The sequence below is a fragment of the Eulemur rufifrons genome, chromosome 16 (assembly GCF_041146395.1).
Source record: "Eulemur rufifrons isolate Redbay chromosome 16, OSU_ERuf_1, whole genome shotgun sequence".
NCBI lineage: Eukaryota > Metazoa > Chordata > Mammalia > Primates > Lemuridae > Eulemur > Eulemur rufifrons.
The window spans coordinates 59,182,419-59,199,335 of record NC_090998.1 but is presented as its reverse complement, the minus strand read 5'-3'; the positions used below and the strand labels follow the sequence as shown (position 1 = coordinate 59,199,335).

Here is a 16,917-nt window from a genome sequence, read left to right as displayed (position 1 = left end):
ATTATTTTTGTTAATGATTTTATATCATTTTGTATATTATTAATTTTATTTCTAGAGAGAGCAATGAGACTACATATGTTAAATCTGCTTGGATTATCAATTGCTTTTATCTCAGCACAGCTCACAAAGGAGTCCCCCTCAATTTACAGGTAGTGGCACTGCCATCACTTGATGATTAAAACATGAAAATTTGCATATGAAAATATAAGCTGTCCATCACACATAGTTTCTTTTCAGGGATCCTTTTAGGCAGCCCTCTCATTTGAGAGGATTACTTAGTTAAAAGCAGATAATAAAATCCGTAAATCCCACATACTTACATTTGTAACCTGCAATGCAATGCCATAGGCAAAAAACTAACAAATGACTGAAGGCTCCACTACCAATCCCTTTCCTTTGAAGAGCTCCCACTCAGGGTACTGAAGACCTTTAATCACTACTCTTCGTATTGTTATTCAGTCAATAATGCAGTCATCCAACTGCACTCTCATCCAGCACACAGGTTTGCAATTGGTTCAGAATGATATCAGGAACGCTGGGTCAGATGCCGTGGAAGGAAGCAGAGTTTGCAGTGATTAAGAGGTCTGATTCTAGAGCCAGGTGATCTAGTTTAGATCGTGGCTTCACCACTTATTGCAAGCTCTGTGGTCTTGAGCAAGTGACTAGACCCCCTGTGCCTCAGTTTCTTCATCTGCAAAATGGAAAAAATTATGGTACATATTTCATAGTGTCATTGTGAAACTCAAGTTAATATGGGTAAGCATTTAAAACGGTTCCTGGTACATTAAGAAGGGAATAAATATTAGCTATTTTATTATGCCCTGAGCACTGAATTGAAAGTTGAAAGACCTGGGTTCAAGTCCTGGCTCCGTTACTAATTAGTTTTATGACTTTAGATATAAGCCATTTAACCTTTCTAAACGTCAAGGCCATTTTCTTTATTAGACAAAAAAGAAAAAAGAAAGAAGTAAACCAATAGTTAAGTAGTTATACTTTTTCTGCCATCTGTCAGCATTACATCATTTTCTTCCTCCAAACATAGTTTTTAAAAAAAGCAACCTGCAATTGTTTTTGTTATCCTTAACCTTAGCTGGTTCTGTGCTTTATTCTTCCTGGGCTTTTTTCTTCATATGTGTCCTTGGTTGTGTGTGCCTCTTCAATCATTAGCAAATATTTAATAGAGCTCATTCTTTTCAGCACATGTGTTACTTTAGTATTTTCTTCCTCATCAGCTTTGTATGCAATTGTAATTCTCATAAACCCATGTTTCTCTAGCCACACCAATCTGAAGATAAAATGAAACCGTATTAACAGAAATAAAATAGTATTTTATATATTGGTTTCAGCCCAACCCTCTATTATAGTTCTGGCTACCCCAAAGTCTCCTCCAGTTGTCTCTGGGAGGCTCTTAGTTTGTAAGGTACAGGTGCTCATAAGCAAGTTGTAGAGCTATCACCTGTGTGTGCCATGATTCTCTTCTCTGACCTGCTTTGGTGATGTCTCCTGCACAAACCTCTGCTTCCCATGAAGTCATTTGATAGCACCTGACTGCTGCCACTGCTGCTGGCGTCCACCACCAGAGTGCCGTGTCCACGCTAAGTAGTCCTGAAGCTATAAACCATCAAAATCCCTCCCACTCTTGCCTTGGTTCCCACTGCTGCAGAGGGCCGAGGGCTGGCCCCTGGTGCTGCTGCAGCCATCAGGGCTGTCTCCATTGCAGACCCATTGAGTGTTCAAGTTGGGGAGAAGGCACTTTTTGGAGTCTTGAATGCACTGAGGTTGTGCTGCACCTAAGTGGATCAATACTTTTCTCCTTTTTTGTGTTAGCATCAGCAGATCAGTAACAAAATAAAATTGCTTTGTGATCCTAGTATTTTACTCAGTTTATGGGAACAGAGCTTTCAGTTCTTACATTCCCCTCTCCCTAGTACTCTCACATCTGTTTAAGGAGGCTGACCCGAGGCTAAATTGGAAAAGACTGACACAATGCTGCAGTAATTGCCCTTCCCCTCTGGCCAGTAATTGGTCCAAACTTAAGAGCCCTACTTTCTCTTCTTTTAGCATAAATTCTTTCCCAGGAGACTCCTTTTTCACTCCTGCACAATGATGAATGACTCATGCCCTGTCAGTACACATGCAGATGTGTCTGAATGAATGCCAGTGGGGATCAAAATTTAGGTTCAAGCCATAATCCTCCATTCCTTCAGAATTCCATCCCTTAGATTCTCTTATCCTTCTGAATCTGCTGTCCCTTTTTAATGGTGTTAGCCACAGGACCATACTGATCTTCACTCTGGGTTTTTAGAAAATCTGAGCTTTCTGAAATTTCCCATATGTTTTTGAAGCAGACATCTGTTGTTTTTGCATGCCTCCTCAAGAACATTGCTCCATCAATCCTGCCTTCCCTCTCCTACCTCATCAGTTCCCTTCCCCTCTCCATTGGATCATTCCATTCAATTTACAAAAAGAAAAAACCTTTTTCCCCAACATCCCTTTTATACCTATACAGACGCCAATGGGATTTTCTTCACCTTTGCACCACTTCAACTGCTCATGTCAAGGCATCCACATGGTTAAATACAAAGGTCAGTCAGTATTTTCACTTGACCTCTCTTCATTTGACAGTGACCTCTCCCCGAGGCACTTTATTCCCTTTGCATCCAGGACATCTCATTCTCTTGGACTGTCTCATGTCTCCTTGGCTGCTACTTCTCAGCCTGCAGTCTCCTTTGCTGATTCCTTATCATCTCCCTGACATCTAAACATTGAAACACCTCATTCTTGGAACTCTTATCTTCAATACTCTCTCTCCTTCAGTGATCTTATCCAATCTAATGGGTTTGAATACCATCTATATACTCATAACACTCCAGCCTAAATTCCAGACTTAACTGCCTACCAACATCTCTACTTTGAGTTGTAAAAGGAATCTCAAATTTAACATGTCTAAAATTGAACTCCTGTTCTCCTACAAACCTATTGCTTTCACAGTTTTCTCCACTGCAGTTAATCACATCTCCATCTTTCCAGTCACTCTTGCCAAAACCCTTAGAGTTATCCTTGATTCTTTCTCTCACTTCTCCTCTCCCACACTTTAATCATGGTGTCACTGCCTTCAAAATATATCCAGAATCTAACTATTTTTTCACCAAGTCGGCTGTTACCACTTTGGTCTAAACCAGGGGTGGGGAACCTATGGCCTTCAGGCCACAAGTGGCTTTCTAGGTCCTTAAGTGCGGCCTTTTGACTCAATCCACATTTTACAGAACAAATCCTTTTATTTTTATTAATACATTTTGTTCGTCTTTTACATTTTTATTTCATTTTAAAATGAACATATTTAAAATACCAAAGAATAAAATAAAGTTTCAATGAAATAATCCACCCAGATTGACCAGCACAATTAGAACATTAGTAAGTCATAGGGCTAAATTGATGGCTGCGACGCTCACCATTTAGTTCTGACTCTACTCTCACCTATCTTTATAAAGTTCACCTAATCAGGAGAACTTTATAAAGTCAGACTCTATCTACTGCCACCTGACTGGCACCACTACCTCACGAGGCTGGTTGGCGAGAGTTTATGGGGCTTGAGTATGTCAGCCTGTTATCAGCTTTTGACAATGGTGCACTGTATTTCTGTTTGTAGTGGAATATGTGAATAGGTACACAGCTGGACAGTATTTTTTAATTCTGTCTGCTTAACAGCCCATGATGTCAATGAAGACCAAGACAATGCTGAAGGAAGAAAACAGCTTTTTAATGAGGAGCGGGAATTGCAATATTCTCTTGTTTTTGCTAAAGATAAGATGATTTGCTTGTTTTGTGAGCCTGCAATATCAACATTAAAGAAATTCAATGCTCATCAGCATTATAACACTCATAAGGACCACAAATACTTTAAATTAGAGGGAGAGGTGCAAAAGGTTGTACTGCAGAAATTAAAACATGAAAAGCAAAAGCAAAGACAATTTTTTTTTAAGCAGCAATAAGACCTGGAAATAATGCCACTGAAGCAACTTAGAAAATAGCTTATATACTCGGGGTAAAAAGGGAAGCATTCAGTGATGTAGAAATTGAGAAAGAGTGCATTGTTGAAGTGTAGGATGCTTAGACTCTGATAACGTTTCAAAGTACAAACAACTGCCTCTTTCAAGGAGAACCATAACTGATTGGCAGCATGAATTAGCTTCAACTTAACAGAGCAACTTCATGCAATACTTTAAAAGGAAAATACATATTATTCAATCACTTTGGATGACTCAGCTGATACTACTGACTCAGCACAGGTTTTATACTTCATTCGGGTCACAACGGAAGATTTTGTTTGTTACGAAGAGTTACTCACTTTGGGCACTCTTGCAAACAGAACATGGGGAATAGATATCTTCTACAACTTTCAAGATAAATGTGAAGTTAGACTGAATTTGGTAAATTTAGTGAGTGTATGTACAGATGGTGTGATTTCCATGAAGGAAAACATTAAGAGTTTATTGCACAGATTTAAAAAAGTATTAACAGATCCAGATGCTCTCCTTTCTTTTCCTTGTATCTTGCATCAGCAAAATTTCTGTGCTAAAGCTACTATTAATATTTTAAGTGACACTTCGCAACAAGTTATAACTATTGCTAACTATATTTGTGCAAATGCAACACGGCATCGTCAGTTTTGTAATATGCTAAAGTTGAACAATGAGGTAATCAGTGTGGATTTGCCATATCATTCTAAAGTGCATTGACTATTGCAAGGATAGGTGGTAGCCAAAATTTTACCTCTGGGAGAACATATAGTTAAATTTTATAAAGAACAGAATCAGCAACATGAATTATTGAAAGAAGATTTCTATAGGAATGCAGCATTTATGTGTGATACCATGTCAAATCAAAATGTCTTGAATATGTCTTTGCAAGGTAAATCTATACATGACATGTCGCAAAAAAAAAAAAAAATCCAAGCATTTTGAAAAAAAGCTATCTTTTTCAAAACACTTCTTCAAAAGGAAATTTTGGATGAACATTTTCCCCAGTTAGGAGAGGTCATTGATGAGCAAGATGATATATGCGAATCATTTAAAGAATATGTAGCTATTATAGACCTGTTAATTGGAGAATACAATGAAAGATTCACTGACTTTGAGAATCATAACATCACACTCAAATTAGCATTTCAGCTTCACTTAGTTGATATCACCAAGGCACTTAAAGAACTACAGGTGAAATTGATTGAGTTCTCAGTAGATGACATTTAAAGTCATTGTTCGATGTTAAGAAAGATCCAATTGAAATATGGAAAAATGCAGTAGAACACACATGCCTTCAGCAACATGCCCCCCAAAAAATGCCTTCTTGCTTTTCAACCACTTACTGCTGCCAATCTACATTCTCCTACCTAACCCAAATCAACATGCCCTTAAGGTAAAAAATGACTGATACCCATCTAGAGGATTAACTGAAACTGTGGACCTCCATGATGCAACCAAATATTCAAATGCTTTCCAACAAAAAGCAGACACGACAAAGTCATTAGAAGGTTAGTTAACTTTAAAATTAACAAATAGTTTTCATTTTTTAAATTATTAAGTACATAGCAGTTAGATTTTTTACAAAATAATGCACATTTTAAGTAGATATAATTGAAGTTTCTTGAATGTGGCCTTATTTGATTGCAGCTAAATTAAAGCAGGCTTCCAACATGAAAAGGTTCCCCATCCCTGGTCTAAACTATTAACATCTCTAATCTGGATTATTGCACTAATCTCTTTACTAATTTCCTGCTTCCTCCCTTCAGTCTGCATTTTTAAATGTCAGCTAGATCAAGTCACTATCCTGCTGAAGCTCTCTAATGGCTTCTCATCTCAGAGTAAAATCAAAGTCAATAGCATTAAAGGCATTTTATAATCTTTGACCTCATCTCCTACTTTTCCCTGGCTCATTTTGCAAGGTACAAATCCATACACACACACACACACACAGACACACACACACATACATATATATATGTGCAGAGAACTCCTGTTCTCTCTCCCTCTTTTCCCAGGTATCTACAGAGCTCATTCCCTCATCTACTTTGGCTCAAATGTCTCCTTTTTGGCTGGGTGTGGTGTCTCATCCTGTAATCTCAGCACTTTGGGAGGCTGACGCGGGAGGATTGCTTGAGCCCAGGAGTTTGAGACCAGCCTGAGCAACATACAAGAACATTGTCTCTACAAAAAATGAAGCAAAATCTGGGCGTAGTGGTGCATACCTGTAGTCCCAGCTACTCAGGAGGCTGAGGCAAGGACATCACTGGAGCCCAGACCTGGTTTGAGGTGGCAATGAGCTATGATGATGCTACTGCACTCCAGCGTGGGTAACAGAGCAACACCTTGTCTCAAAACAAAAAAGTCTCCTTTTCAGTAAGGCCTTCTCCATACGTTATGTAAAATTACAGCATTCCTCCTCCCCAGCAATCTCTATTCTTCTTCTCTGGTATTTTCCTTCAAGAGTATATCACCATCTGAAATATTACATATTTTATTAATATAGCTATTTATTATCTCTCCTGCCCCAGCCAGAATGCAATTTCCAACAAAGCAAGGAATTTTGTCTATATTATTCACTGTTATATATCAGGAATCTAAGATACCCCTACATGTAGTAAGCTATAAGTAAATATTTGTTGAATGAATGAATGAATCCTCAACATCTCTCATTCTTATATTAGCACCTCAATTTTTTTTCATAGAGTTGTAGTCATGTGTCACATAAAGATGTTTCAGTCAATAACAGACCACCACATATATGATGGTTCCCCATAAGATTATAATACTGTAATTTCACTGTACCTTTTCTATGTTTAGATATGTTTAGATACACAAATACGTATGCTGCTGATCAGTTATGGTTTTCCTTGAAAGAGGAAGTTTTTTGTACTTTGAAATGTTATCAGGGTCTAAGCACCCTACAACTTCAACAATGCATTCTTTCTCAATTTCTATATCACTGAATGGCTTCCCTTTTTTCCTGAGTACATAAGCTACTTTATAGGTTGCTTCAGTGGCATTATTTCCAGGTCTTATTGCTGCTTAAAAAAAAAAAAAATTATCTTTGCTTTTGCTTTTCATGTTTTAATTTCTGCAATACAACCTTTTGCACCTCTCCCTCTAATTTAAAGTATTTGTGGTCCTTATGAGTGTTATAATGCTGATGAGCACTGAATTTCTTTAATGTTGATATTGCAGGCTCACAAAACAAGCAAATCATCTTATCTTTAGCAGAAACAAGAGAATATTGCAGTTTCCACCCCTCATTAAAAAATCTGTTTTCTTCCTTCAGCGTTGTCTTGGTCTTCTCTGACATGATAAGCTGTTAAGCAGACAGAATTAAAAAATACCATCCAGCTGTGCACCTATTCACAAATTCCACTTCAAACAGAAACGCAGAGTATCTGACATACTTGACCCCCATAAACTCTCACCAACCAGCCTCGTGGGGTAGTGGTGCCAATCAAGTAGGATAGAGTCTGACTTTATAAAGTTCTCCTGATTAGGTGAACTTTATAAAGATAGGTGAGAGTAGAGTCAGAACTAAATGGTGAGCGTCGCAGCCATCAATTTAGCCCTTGTGGCTTATTAATGTTCTAATTGTGCTGGTCAATCTGGGTGGATTATTTCATTGAAACCTTATTTTATTCTTTGGTATTTTAAATACATTCATTTTAAAATGAAGCAAAAATGTAAAAGATGAACAAAAATATATTAATAAAAATAAAAGGATTTATTCTGTAAAATTTGGATTCAGTCAAAAGGCTGTACCTAAGGACCTAGAAGGACACATGTGGCCTGAAGGCCACAGGTTCCCCACCCCTGTCCTAGACTTTTGCTGAAATTATTGGGAAAGGGATGCTCTTTTTCTAATGATTTTGTTAACCTTGCATATATAAGCTCAGAGCTATTGAAGATCATCTTATTACTATGAGAGATGATCCTTTCTTGAGAATGAAGCCAGCACACAGGAAATAACACTAAGAAATAGAGAAACACTATTTCCTGATGACTTCATTTGTGAACCTCAATCCAGCTGTGCCTGAGTCAATTTAAATTGAATTGCTGCCACTTATACTAAAAGAATACTTACAAAATCATACTCTATTCCCAGTGTCCAATTCTAAAACTGGTTTACCATCCCTAATTTTGAAAATCAGAAATCTAAAACGCTCCAAAACCCAAAACTTTTTGAGCACTGACATGATGCCACACCTGACCTCTTGTGATGAGTCGCAGTCAAAATGCAGCCAAAACTTTGTTTCATGTACAAAATTATTCAAAATATTGTATAAATTTACATTCAGTCTATGTGTATCAGGTGCATATAACACAAAATTCATTTATGTTTAAACTTGGGTCCTATCCCCAAGATATCTCATTATGTATATGCAAATATTCCAAAATCTGAAAAAATTCGAAGTCCAAAACACTTCTTGTCCCAAACATTTCTGATAAGGGATACTCCACCTTTATGGCACTGACTCTTTTCTTGGTGTCCCCATAGCTTCTGTTTGCTCCACTAACCAGTTTTTCATTATTAATAAATGTCAAGTCTATAGGTCAAGTTCCTCTAATTGCTTCCTCAGTCTTCAGAGGAATTAAATTATCAAGAAGGCAAGTAGTGAACTTTTCGTATTCCTTACTGTTTGTAGAATGAACCTTTCAACAGATATTGGAATCATTGCAGTTCTTCCTCTGGAACATGCATCTGTGTAGGTTTTGCAACTGGAATCAGAAAAGCAGTATCTAGAGCATCTGTGAGGTTGGGTGGCATGCAGCATACTTCTGCAATTATATCACTTGCATTTCCCCCTTTTACCGTGAACAAAATGATTTTCGTTATCTCCATCCATGAGTTTCTAGATCTCTTGATAGATGAACTTTGTAATGTTAGGAAACATTTATTGAATCTAACTCCGTGCCTGGTACTTTTCTAGTTGCTAGGAATACAAAGATAAAATTTTATTTTATCACATAGTAGTTGAGTTAATAAATAAGTGGATACACTGATATGTAGAACTACTTGAATATTCATTGAATCTATTACCTTTGAAACAAGATTTACCTTTCTGTTGACATATCTTAGTTCACTATAACAAGTCTTGGTGGGGATGATAAAAATAACTTCCATTTACAAACTATTAACTGACAATATATGCAAGGATTAATTTATATGATTACACTATTCTAGTCAGTGATCTTTGGGTGAGTAGGAACAAAGACTGACTCAAGTTAGCTTAAATAAAGGAGACTCATTGCATACAGCAATAAAAGTGTTGTCATAGCAATCCAAGTGTACCCACAAGTAACTGCTGTAATAGGGAGTGCCAAAGAGGAGTTCTGAATTCATGGCATTTCTAGGGACCTCAACACCAGGAATTAATTAACCATGACCCACTTGCATTATCATAATATTAATTATCATGACTTGGTGGTATTCTACACGCCTACTTCTTTCTCTTGTCCTCAGTTAATTGGCCATTTCTCATTCAAGCATCCCACAGCCAGATTCACAAAAGCATGATGTAAATGGCAATTGGCACGCAATGTGGGAAATACTATTGGGAGTGGTAGAGACTAGGGGGAATTTAAGGGAACATGAAGCCTTATCTAAAGGGGACTATTAATTATTGGCATGTGGGAATATGGGTGTATTGTTGCCACAAAAATCTAATTTTTCACAAGAAACTGGAAATTCTGAGTGAAATTCCTTAATTTTTAAAGGATGGCAACTAAGTAAAATAATAATGATAGCAATAATAAATAAACAAAGCAAAGCAAAAAAAGTCTGCATGGACAAACCCTGTGCAGGTCTATGCAAAAAAGAGTTAACATAGTAGTCCTAACTGCTTATCCTTAGAAAGTCCTGCTGACAAGGCTGGCCCTTGGCTGACATTTGGGAACTTGGGTCTCAGGGGGTTCCCACCATTTCCAGAACTGATAACAGTGACTCTCTGTGCCTAAACCGCTTGTACAAACAATATGGTTTATGCTGACCACCTGCTTTCCTTCTAGGAGTCTGGAATTTGGATATGTGCCTGGCAAAGGTTGCCTACATGAGTAGCCCCCAATAAAAACCATGGGTACTGAATCTAATGAGCTTCCTGGTTGGCAACATTTCACACGTTTTGTCACAACTCATTGCTGGGGCAATTGAGCACATCCTGTGTGACTCCATGGGAGAGGACTCTTGGAAGTTCGAGCCTGGTTTATTGGGGACTTTGCCCCATGTGCCTTTTTCTTTGCTGATTTTGCTTTGTGTCCTTTTGCCTATCATAACCATGAATATTACTCCATGCTGAGTCCTGTAAATCCTCCTGCTGAGTCATCAAACCTGGGGGTGGTCTTGGGGACTCCAAACACAAGACCAAACAAAACATATCTTTGAGCTAAATCCAGACAATGGAGTTTTACTTTTCAACATTTAACCTAAGAATTAGTCATGGGCAGAACAAACATCACCCATATATTGAGCATGTTTGCATGCATGATCTCATTTAATTCACCCATCAACCCTGCAAAATGAACTGTTTTATAACCCCATAGTATAGATAAGGAAACTGAGACTCAGAGAGCTTAAGCTAACGCAAAGTCACATAACCTGCAAGGGGAAGAGGTAGGACTCAAACAGAATTAAATCCCATTTTATTTCCATATTGCCTCTATATGAAATGATATTTCCTCTCTCATGTTAAAATTCCAGAATAATTTTGTTTGTTTTCCATTTCCTATGCATAGTATTATATCTACATCTCTGGGGCTAAAAGTTCTCTAATCATTCCTCTTCCTTGTAATATCTGCTTTTCTCTTATTCCCTTCCAGTCTTCCCTTCCTATTAGCCATGAATGAGGTTTTCTGATCCAGTAGGGAAAGAAAGGTGAAGAAGGTGGGAATGGGCACAGGCAAGGGAAGGGAAGGATAGCCCAGCACCTGGGCCTGCCTCTGCTAGGACGGTCAGTGAGCCACCACGCCTGGCCACCCTCCCTAACTTTTGACTCTGCAAGTTCAGATCTTTGAGTGGGACCTGTACTCGGCTTCCTTGTTTTCATGCCAATTTTTCCTGCTTACTAGTTCGAGCAAGAGCAAGACCTTATCTCTACAAAAAAATAGAAAAATTAGCGGGGTGTGGTGGTGCATGCTTATAGTCCCAGCTACTCGGGAGGCTGAGGCAGGAAGATCGCCTGAACCCAGGACTTTGAGGTTGCAGTGAGCTATGATGATGCCATGGCACTCTAGCTCAGGCCACAGAGGGAGACCCTGTCACACACACACAGAACTGTTAGGAAGGGAAAGTGCAGCTTGATGGCAGAGAAAATACTTCAGAGTTCCTCTCTGGTCCACTAGTTCTAGCCTCTTTCTCTCAATATTCTGCCCATCTTGAGTAGCCTTCTAGGTAATGACACAACTGAACTCATAAAGCTGAAGGTCTTTATTACCTGTGTCCAGGCAGAGCTGAACATGGTTGGGACTAACACTTTTTTTCTTTGAGACAGAGTCTCTTTCTGTCACTTGGGCTAGAGTGCAGTGGTGTCATCATAGCTCACTGCAACCTCAAACTCTTAGGCTCAAGTGATCCTTCTGCCTTAGCCTCCCGAGTAGCTGGGACTAGAGGCACATGCCACCATGCCTGGCTAAATTTTTTCTATTTTTAGTAGAAATGGGGTCTTGCTCAGGCTGGTCTTGAACTCCTGAACTCAAGCAATCCTCCCACCTCGGCCTCCCAGAGTGAGCCACCATGCCCAGCATGGACTAACACTTCTTACCAAAGGAATAAATCAAAATAGGTTTGCCTAGCTTTGCAGTATTTATTACCATTTTAGGTTTATCTGACCAATACATCTCTGGAAAGACTCAATGAAGTATACATAATCCTAAATGGTATTCAGGGTGATACCATTTCAATGAACTCCTGAGGTTATATACTTTTTAAAGTAAAGGGCCATATCACCAATGTAAATGATTATTCCCATACCAATCTGTTTTAAGGATATTTTAATCCTAGGTAGTCTCTGCATTACAAACATCAGGCTTGTAAGCATCCCATCCAATTATGAATCCACTAATACCTGTTGAATTCCTACTGCATGTGCCTCATGGTCATTGTGCAGAGTCATAATGACTGACATTTATTGAGCACTTAGTCTGCAATCTGCACTGTTGCATTTGCATACATTTATTGATTATTCTCACAAGCTCACAATAAAGTTATGAGATAGGCATCACTGTTATATCCATTTTTCCAAGGCACAGAAAGGTTCGGTACAACTAAAAGGTGGAAGTGTCCCTCTATTCAAACAATGAACAATTGAGAAAGAGAGATAAAGACACAAATATAAACAACCAGTCTGCCTCCCTGGCACTTTCACCCAAAGCCTGCTTTGATTCCGAATATCTGTTTCCGCCCTTTGTTCCATTTGGCATCCAAGATACGCTAGTGCCACCTGTTGACCATCATGGGGAACTGCCTGACCCAGTACCTTCCCTAGCCTCTTATTTCTTCTCCTTGTAGGATTCTGTCCTATACCTACTACACTGTATTTCCAGTTTTTAAATATCCACTTTATTCCTGATAAAACTTAACACGTATCATTTATATCCGAGGAAGATATGGCCTGTGAGACTGAGCTATGGTAAAACATTTACTATAAAAAATGTCCAATTTTATATATTTGCAGGCATTTCTAGACAAGGGTATCACAATGCAGAAATATGGGTATCACTACTAAATTTTGCATAAGATATAAGGAAACTATCAATAAACTTCAGAAAGTAATGAATTCACTTTTCCCTTAAAATATCAGTAAGTAGTTGTTATAAAGCCATAGTAAATGGTTTATAAAATGTAATTTTTTAAATGTTACTGTCCTATTACATAGGCCATAACATTTTCGCAAGGCTTTTATGGGACCACAGTCAATGACTGGCAACACAAAACAGTAGTCCAACTCTCTGAATAACAGACACCCTGTCACATGTGCACAGATCTGCATGGAAAAGCACTAAAGTTTTAGACTTGGACTTGTGTACTTGATTTCCCTTTTCTATTGTATTAAGTAATGACATGCACTTTAATTTGCCAAAAACAATGCTTGTATCCTGGCAGCAATGGGCTACTTCTGTTACAAGTAAGGTGAATACCAGAACTACAAGGAAAGATGGAGTAAGTGAATTTTTATTAATAAGGGAAGCTTTCAACTTAAACTGCAGCAAATAAAGAGTGAACAAGAAAACTCGCTGTTGTCACAGATGTAGATGACCTCCATAAACTATAGGAGGCATTTCATATTCCCCCCAGCCCAGAAATGTCAAATGCTTTTCCACTCAATATAACAATTTTGGATTCATACTAAAAAGAAATACATTAGGAGCATGGAAAAGTTGCTTACTGAAAGGAAACCCCTGGAGAAGAGCAGGGGAGGGAATGAAAAAATTAAGAAATTATGTAGAACACTCTTTCATTCTAATTCATTTTCATATCTTCACAGTAATACAAAAGACAGTCACTTGCAGGATTAGTTCAGATTACTTAAATATCAGATACATTTTTTAGTCCTCTTTATAAGTATTTGGAAGTTTCTTATATTTACATAAAATGAGGCCATTAATACTTTGCCACAGCAGTAACTGTACACCGGGAAGGCCAAGGTAAATGAAGGAATAGCGTTTTCCCAAAGCTGCAGTGTGAAAAGATAATAAATGGTTGATCCCATACTCATAAGTGGGTTTCTTTGCTATAGAACTGGGGGTCTCCAACTGCTGGGCTTTGGACCTGTACCTGTCCGTGGCCTGTCAGGAACCTGGCTGCACAGCAGGAGGTGAGCAAGGGGCAAGCCGAGCGATTCATCTGTATTTACAGACGCTCCCATCACTCACGTCACTGCATAGGCTCCTCCTCCTGTCAGATCAGCAGCGGCATTAGAATCTCCTAGGAGCGTGCACCCTATGAGAAACTGCGCATGCGAGGGATCTAGGTTGCACACTCCTTTGGAGAATCTAATGCCTAATGATCTGAGGTGGAGCTGAGGTGGTGATGCTAGCGCTGGGGAGCAGCTGCAGATACAGATTGTCATTAGCAGAAAGGTTTGACTGCACAACAAATGTCATACGCTTGAATCATTCCGAAACCATCCGCCCCTGCCCAAACCACCGCCAGTCCGTGGAAAAATTATTTTCCATGAAACTGGTCCCTGGTGCCAAAAATGTTGGGGATCGCTGCTATAGGCAATCCAAGTGGAGTATGCAATAGAGATGTATAAAAAGGTTTCTTGCAGGGAAGAAGGATGACACCCTGTATGCACTTACTTTTCTGTCCCTTCTGCCACATCACATTGTTCCCTGCACTTTCTGATGGCCATAATGTTAGGTTGCCTCTATAAACAGCTGCACAATAAGGCTGCTGTCTTTATATGAGTCCTCACTCAGTGGATCAGGTTCTGGGATGGCCTCATCAAGAGTGGATTTAGCTAGTGTGCAGGCAAGCTCTGGGTTATTAAGGATCTCATAGTAAGGTGCAGAAAAGTTAAGAGCTAGCCCCAGGTAGATTGGGTGTGTGGGTGACATCTCTTTCTTATATCAAGCCTGTTGGGAAGTTCCTTGGGAATGATCTATCTTTTGTTTTTGATCATCACCATGTGCAACAAAGGTATTGGAAGTAATCTCCCTCTATTTTCAGATAAAAGACTTTACTCTCTGGTTTAGTTGCATTGGATGTTAAATACTTACCCAACATTTGCAGATGGATCTTATTTCAGACTCCGCTTTCTCCTGACAGTTCTTAGTCAGCTGCAATTTCGCATCAGAGGTGTTGGTTGTCTGCTTGATGTTCTAGATGACCTTCTGGTCGCCGCACGGCTCCCACAACATTCTTACAGGCCAGGAGTGGGCTGTGCTCCTGGTTGGACAGAGCCTTTATACTGAGGGTAAAATCAATGATAACAAAAGGCTCGAATCCAAAGTGCTTGAAAGTGCTCAAAGCCCACCTCAGAATCACCATGAAGTCCTCACTTACCGCCTTTTTCTTTTCTACTTTAATCTGTATTTCTATAAGCACCAACATTCATGATGAAGATTTCTTACCCATCCACTCTTAGGACATTAGCATTGGAAGAAAACATATAGCTCATTTAGAGTTTAACCCCTTTGTTTACAGGTCTCCACTGTTTGCCACCTGAAGTCTATTTCACAGGGAGCCCTTTGCTGATTGCCTAGCTGGGCCTTCCTGAGCCGTCCCTGCTCGTACCGTACAGGAAGGCCTGTGTTAGTAGCTGGGGTGGGCTCCCTCAACAGTTGGGCATGGCACATGTTCATTCTCTCTGACAGGTCTCACTTCTCCCCACCATGACATGGGTTAACTTGTGGGCTTCTGTGGTCCAAAGTCCCCCTCCTCTTGTCATGTTAGGGACACTAAGTGAGACACAAAGGGCTGCACAGCTGTCAGCTGCTCTGAGTTTGGGGCTTCAGTGGCATTACCAAAGCTTTGCAGTGTTTTCCCACTGACTGCACTCCAAATAGATTCTAAGAAGAAGAAAAAAGTTTCTCTGTTATCGAGGACTTCCTCCTCCTGTCCCATTATTTCTATGACAGAGCCAAGGGGTACCTGGGGATTTCTGGCCCCATAATTTTATTAGCACCCTCTCTTTGATGTTGACCTTTGACATTCTCTAGGTCTAATGTAAAGTACTTTGCAAAATCAGCTTTAAGGCCCCTCGTCCAACCAGTCTACATCCTCAAATCCATCCTAAATAGAACTTGTGGATATGTTATTGCCTCTTGGAGACATTTAAGCAGGGGAATGTTTCAAAGTAGGGGGTTTGCTGTCTTTCCTGAAGCCCAATTATCCTCTGAAGCCCCCATTCCTCTAACCTGGATAGAATTAGACGTGCCTCAATCTCATCTTTAGTTTGCATTGTGTCCAGAAGCAAGACAATCCTGCATCAGAACCTAGATTCTCTCTTTTTTTACTTCAAGTGATGCTCTTTGTGAATGATGCTCTTTGTGGATGATGGGTTTAAGTTTGTAGCATAAGGTTAAGGCCTTTCTTAGTTTCTGTGTAGACATGGTTTCCTCTTCGAATTATCTTCTTTCAGTTCCTTTTAGTGGGTATGGGAACAGAAAGGACTTTTTTTTAAAAGTACTTTTACCACAACCTTTTCTACACTTTCATGTTACAGATGAAGAACTTGAGGGACAGAGAGCTAAAATGATCTGGTCAGATTCACACAACCAGAGAGTAGCAGAGCAGAGGACTGAACCTGGGGCTGCTGGTTTCGTAGACTAATACCTTATTTTCCTGTTTTATTTAAAAACCAATATTGCATCAGTTTTTTTTTTTCAAACTGCCTTTTTATTTTGAAATATTTGATTTCTCATTTGCATTATGGATTCAGTTAGTGGCCACACCTCAGAGGTGAATTATTACTTAAATAAAGTTTTTTATGGGAAAATGCATTTTTAAATTCAAATAGTCAGTTTCCTCATGAATGTTTGGAACAGCATGTAACCCCTTGCAAAAATTTCAGGATATTAGTTGAACACTGTAAAATTCTTATGTGGAAACAAAACAATTCCAGGCACTTCTACCTAAGAGGAAGTCCATGCACAACAGATAAGGGAATTTAATGGTCACCACATTATCTGCCCACAGTCTTACTTCAGTGTTCAGGTCCGTAATTTGGGTCACTCACATTATTTATTGCACATTATTTATCTCATCCGTATGCTCTTTTACTTATGCTCTCCTTATTCCTGCTTTGTTGTAGCACCTACCTTCTGTCAGGAATGGTATTAAATTTGCAAATACTTTTTTTGCCAGACTATTTGGAACACCAAATTATGTGAATGCTAATTAATAACAACGAAGACAAAAGTTCCCAGGTTAGGAAACATTTCCTTA

At 39.1% G+C, this 16,917-nt stretch overlaps 1 pseudogene; it reads right to left on the bottom strand.

Annotated features, from left to right (window-relative positions):
* Positions 1-14,323: 14,323 nt before the first annotated feature.
* Positions 14,324-15,081, bottom strand: LOC138397318 (14-3-3 protein theta pseudogene; annotated as a pseudogene).
* Positions 15,082-16,917: the final 1,836 nt, after the last annotated feature.